This window comes from Symsagittifera roscoffensis, chromosome 1 (assembly GCF_963678635.1).
Source record: "Symsagittifera roscoffensis chromosome 1, txSymRosc1.1, whole genome shotgun sequence".
NCBI lineage: Eukaryota > Metazoa > Xenacoelomorpha > Acoela > Convolutidae > Symsagittifera > Symsagittifera roscoffensis.
Window position 1 is genome coordinate 92,049,294 of NC_087062.1, and position 6,354 is coordinate 92,055,647.

General features: G+C 34.5%; 1 long non-coding RNA gene across 1 annotated transcript; it reads left to right on the forward strand.

Moving 5' to 3' along the window:
- The first annotated feature begins 1,361 nt into the window (after positions 1 to 1,361).
- Positions 1,362 to 6,066, forward strand: LOC134857226 (uncharacterized). Its single transcript, XR_010164886.1, has 3 exons — positions 1,362 to 1,494; positions 3,259 to 3,392; positions 5,751 to 6,066. It is a non-coding gene; the product is annotated as an uncharacterized LOC134857226 (long non-coding RNA).
- Positions 6,067 to 6,354: the final 288 nt, after the last annotated feature.

Here is a 6,354-nt window from a genome sequence, read left to right on the forward strand (position 1 = left end):
ATTCTACCAGATCAAGGGGATGTCTTAGGACACAAATGCATGCAGTTCAGGGAAGTATTTTTCATATTTTTACAAAAATTATTTAAAACATGTGAGTTTTTTTTTTGTTTTTCATGAAAAATGACGTATGAGAAAATTTTTTTGGAATATTTCATTGACTCGACGACCATTGTTTTTTATTGCTTTTTTTGAAAAGTATTATTAAGTTATTAATAAAAGTTTGAGCTTTGTTGTTTTTGTTGTTTTTCTTTGTTTTTCATGAAAAATGACGAATAAGAAAAAAAATTTGGAAAATTTCATTGACTCGACGACCATTGCTTTCTTGTTTTTTTAATGAAATTTATTTTAAAATTATTAGTAAAAATTTGAGCTTTGTTTTTTTGCTTTTCATGAAAAAAGACCTGTGAGAAAAAAATTTGGAAAGTTTCATTGACTCGACGACCATTGTTTTTTATTGCTTTTTTTTGAAATTTTTATCAAATCATCAATAAAAATTTGAGTTTTGTTGTTTTTTTTTGTTTTTCATGAAAAATGACGTGTGAGAAAAAAGTTTTGGCAATTTTTATTGACTCTATGACCATTGCTTTTTTGTTTATTTTTTGAAAATTATTATTATAAGGTTCGGGAAACAAATCTAGCATAGGGTCAAAAAAATGAAGAAAAAAATTTGAACAATTTTTCAAGCTATTTCTTAGATTTTTTACATTTTTCTACATTTAGTGAGGTACGCAGCAATTGAATTTTGTTGTTCATTTTATCATATGCACTACACTAGAAATAGTGTAGTATGTTATTATAATAGTAGGATATTGAAGTAGTACTACATTGTAGTATATTATTATATAATAATCAGGGGCGGATTTAGGGGGGGGGGGAGGCGGACGCTCCCCCGCATTCAAGGATTCGACCCCCTGCCGACCCAAAGGATCCCCCTTTGTACTTTTTTTGAGATATCCATTATTGGTGATGGACCCTAAAAATGTTCTAAAAATTTTCTAAAGGCGCCTTTGGCGCCAATATATATACTAAGTTTGAGGGGGGACCGCACGCCGAAAAAAAAATTGCGATTTTTCGGTCAAAATTTTTTCAAAAAGTGCCTAATAACGCCTTTTTGGCCTGTTTTTTTCAAAGTTTTGCCTGCGGCGCAGAAAATTTGGCCAAAATAGGGACAAAACAGTGCTTTGGGGAGCTCGAAAAATCGATTTGATCGACCTAAAAAAAAGGTCGACAAAATTTTCGAAAATGTTTTGAAAATGCGCCTCCCCCTCGAGAAAATTGTAGATCCGCCCCTAGTTTTTTGATAGTTTAGTTCATAAACGTTGTATTGATATTACGTCTTTGTTTGCAGCCAGTACTTCTGTATTGCGGGCTACTACACCGATAAACAGATAAGTGATCGACAGCCATCAGAGAGTGATGAAAGCGTGTTCAGGGAGAGGGTGGCCATCCATTATCGCAAAATTAACTTCTTCTCCTTCGACTCCGAAGATCGAAGTGAGCTTGTACATTTTTTTATCATACAATTTCCATAAATGAGAAACTACTTCTTGTCATATGTACAGGAAATTGTTAAAAATCTCTATCTAAACATTTTTTCTTGTAATAAAAACTGTATGGATAGAGTTTTTCCAATGACCAAAAAGTTGATTTTTTGTTTCTAAATTTATTTTCTGAAAAATTTGGGTTGTGTTAACCAAACGCAAGTGACAAAAATATTGATTTACTCAAAGCGCCAAAGTTTGGAGGGTCTCGCTTACAATGCATAGAAAACGACCTGAATTATTTTCGAGCTGTTTTTCAAAATTTCTTTAAGTAACAATCTTTTAAATTTTGGCTGAAATTTCAACGATGATGATTAATTTAAAATTTGAACTTTCAAATTATCAGAAATTGATCAAGGCATAAAAAAATATGCAATAAAAAACATAGGAGTTTTCAGCGCTTTTGAAAAAATTAATTGCGGAAAAGAAAAAATCCTACATTAGTTTATCCAGGACCAAGATATGCACACAAAAAATTAGATTTTGCTTGCAAAATTTATTTTTGGAAAATGTTCGTTTGCATAAAAAATTCGATTTAAGGTTGAAAAAACCAAAAAGATTATGGGGCAATTTCAAAATTACTTGGCAAAAATTTTGTGTCGCCGTCAAAAAATGCTAGTCATACATTTTCCATATATGGTAGTTGTATGATAAGCATATTTTTTCTCGAAAAACTTAAACCTGGGTTTTTTTATCACCAGACTGTTTGATTAGAATCAAACAGCCTCAGAAATTATTTTATATCTTTTTTCAACCACTTATAGAAATTGTATGACAATTATTTTTCTATAATATTGTTTGATAGGCATTTTTGGTGTATGGAGGTCAACCCGAGAGCCTTAAATGCCAATCATTGTCCCGCATTTTTTTTTGTTTATTGTCATTTTAATCGGTTTTTTTGTTAAAACAATCAATTTTATTTCATGATTATCTACTCTAATTGATCAACTTTGGCACTGAAATTGAATGTTTTTGTTAAGATTATTCATTAAAGTTGATAAATTTTGAAGAAAAAATCCATTATAATCTATTATACTGTATTAGAACATTTTTCTTTTTATCAAGATTTCCAGTAACGAGCGCTCATTACGGTGACATCGCTATGTAAAAAGACAAACAGTTGCATTTAGCATAACAACATATTTTTGAGGCGAATTCGCTTGCGGGGGGACCGATCGTTTAGCAGACCAATCTTTTAGCTTAAAAAATGAAAAATGATTTTTTTAGCAGACCAGCTTAATAAATTGAAACATGATTGATTCACACACTCAAAAAGACGCTCAATCTGGGGTCAAGCTTCCTCAATTAAGACAATTATCTCACGATTTGTCAACAAAACTATCAATTTCAAAAACGCAACAGTAAATTAGCGGCAAAACAAAGATTTACGCGCACAAAAACACTCGTGATGAATTGAAGCACAGCGTAGCAAGCGGTCACTAATCGCCAATGCCGCGTTTGAAGTTAGCTTTTTGACTTCAGAATTGTTCTGAGTCTGCTGAAAGATTGGCCTGCTAAAAAAAGGTCTGCTAAAATCCCTATCACACGCTTGCGTCAATTCATTTTTGTGAATTTCGGAGCTGAGTTAAATTGCTGTTTACTCCTTTAAAGAATTGTACACAATGCGCGCCATTTAACATTAAGTGGTGAATCAGAAGGGAAGCCTTGTTAATTTTTTTATCTGAAGTATCATTGGAGTATTTCAAATTCGTTTTAGACGGTTGCTGCTCGTATCAGGTCAACTCGTACCTTGCTAATGGACAAGCAGTTGGACTTTCACCAATACAGTATGAAATGAAGCTTTGTGACCTTGATAAGAGAAGACGGACGATGGATCTAGTTTATATAAAAGTAGGTGAAGGAGCTGTCTAACCGTAGGAGTTTTTTTTCGCGAATTCAGATACCAGAAAGCGGGTTTACATATTGAAATTTGTTCAGCTGGATTTTGGATTTTAGAAAAATTTGACCAAAAATTATTTTCACCGTCAAAACTATACCCGGTTTGAAGTCCCACCCATCATTGAATTCCACCAATACTCACCGCTAATTCGGTGGTATATCCCAATAAAAACTGTTTTCTATCGCTATGAAAGTAAAATAGTCCAGTTAACTATAAACAAATATTATTTACTCCGCTAAACCAGGGTTTCCTCAATGATGACTTGATGGAAAATCGGATTTTTTTTTAAATCTTCAAAAATCTAAAAATCTTCAAAATTATAAAAAGATATTCTTCTCGCAATCAGAGAGTTTGATGATTGCCACCTCGGCCAGCTTTGGTTTTTGTTTACAGGCGATTTGAAAAACGAAACGATTATGAATTCTTAAATTGAAAAACAAACGAAGCTGTCGTTGCAAAAAAAAACAGGCAAAGCGCGTGTTACGTAACCTACACGACGAAACAAGCTACCGGCGAGAAATTGATTCAAAATTCTTCTTGACTGGAAACTTCACCTGACAGGGTCAAAGTTTCCCTCATTGGACCCAAAACAAACCATTCAAAAATGAACAGAAGCCGTTTTGAACAAAACGTTGAAAAGACAAAATGTTTGATGACTAATTTAAAAAAAAATCTAAAACATTTTTGCCTGAATCATTACGAGGCCAAACTGTGCGCCGGATAGGCACACAATTTTGTGTATGTATAATCCTCGATTATAGAAATTAACCTTTAACATATTCAAAAATGTAGGTGGATTCCACTTACAAAAATTCCGTGGATTTCGCATACAAATAACTGTAACGTGAACTTTATCGAAACATTTGTTGTGTCGCGGATTCCTGAACAAACGAATAAGCTAGTTGTTCTGGATTCCGGAACTGTAAGTGGGTTCCGCAAAATGTAAGTTGAATCAGCAAATGTAAGTGGAATCCGCAAACTGTAAGTTGATTCCAAATTTTGTTTATTACGGAACTTGCATATGAAAAACTAAAAGCTAGAGCTGAAATTTTTATCTTTAGCTAAGAGGAATTTAAAAGAAAGGACACAACCTTTGTCAGCGGAATCCACGAACAAATCTTAAAACATTAGGTACCTAAATCTGTGGATGTCATCTTTTAGTATTTGGGATACATATCCCAGCAAACAACTTTTGGACTCATATATTTGGAAACACAACACCAAATAAATTCACCAATTGGAGTCATTAGGTTGAGAGTGTTTAGAAACACAAAAACACCAAATAGTTTTGTGTTTGGGATCCCATTGATCCCAAATACTGGTCACTATTTGGGATTCCATTGATCTCAAATACTGAAGCTAGGTGTTTGACAGAAATGGAGATCGTAAGGTAGGCATTTCAACAGGTAGCTGATGAACGTAGTAATTTAATAATTGAGATTGAATTTTCTGGTGACCACCTAGTATTTAAAAGATATAACTTTAAACGTTATTACATAGATACATATATCTGAGCGGGATCCGCAAGCAAAATGCGAATTTCACCCACAATTTGCTTATTCCACTTACAATTTGCGGATTCCGCTTACAGTTGCAGATATCGCTACATCTCAATATAACTATACACTTGTCTTTTTATTTGTTTGTGGGTTCCACAAATTGTTCTGGATTCCGTAAAAACGGTTGCGGATTCCGCAATTTCGCCTATTTTTGCAACGATTTTGAGCAGTACAGTCTTTTAGGTATTTGTTTGTGGAGTCCAAAACAGGAAAGAAGATCAACGAAAAGTAAGAATGTTGCGGATTTAGAGACAAAGCTGATTTTGGCCTGTTGCGGAATCCGCTTACAATGCACAGAATGACCATTTTGGCCTCGTAATGATTTTTTTTTTTCACTTTTCAAGGTTTGCAAAGGAAGATTGACGGGTTTTACGTGGTTAATCTTGACTTTGCAAACACGATTTAAGCTATTTAAATGATGTCGAAGCAAATATTGTTGCTCTATTTTTTGAAAACTACAGACAGCTTGGAAGATAATGTAGAGCAAAGTCCAAAAACCGAGATAATTTTCAAAATTTGAAGTTATTCGGAACATCAACTGTCGCTCGAACCACGACTAGCAAGGCTTCATGTTGTATACCATTACGCTTTGTGGTATCTGAAATTCTTTTTGAAAAAAAAAATAAGAATTTTAAACTTGTTTTTCTAGGTTTTAATAATACAAGAAAAAATGCATTGGCTGTCGAAAGTTACAAGCATTGTATTCATAGGAGCAGTCTTGTCTGTATGTAAGTTATAACTATTTTCAAGGCTCGCTGGGATCCCCAGTTTTGTATGAACGTTGTCAGTCAAGTGGGATATGGGGAGGGGGAGCTGCGAATAGTCGGTGGGCGGGGAAGAAGACATCGGTTCATGGTTCCCCCCCTAGGTGGGAGCAATTTCGAACAAGTTTACATCTTCAATGGGCCCAGGGTTCACATCATGATGAATATTGACTGGTTTGCAACATTTGTGGTTTGTGAGGAAAAGCCAGAGCTATGCCCGGAACTGCAACTGAATAATACGAGAAGAAATTCGGCTTGAGAAGAGGCAACTTACACTCATTTACACTCATTCTGAAAGTAACTGTGACCTAAATTTTGGTGAAAAAAAATATCCTGACTGTTAAGTTTTTCAATCAGTTTTCAAATCAGTGTTGAGTTTTTCAATTTGAGTGGGGGGGGGGGGTGCTGAATTAGGTCAAAATAGGGTCTCTATGAAAAATTTGGGAGAGCTCGGAAAATGTTTTGAAAATCCGCCCAGCCTCGAGAAACCCATAAATCGTGATTATAGCTGAGCTAGATTGAATACTGCCTGCCAGTGAGTAAAAATTTCCAGCCCATGAGAATTAAACGGACAAATTCCATGCCCACTT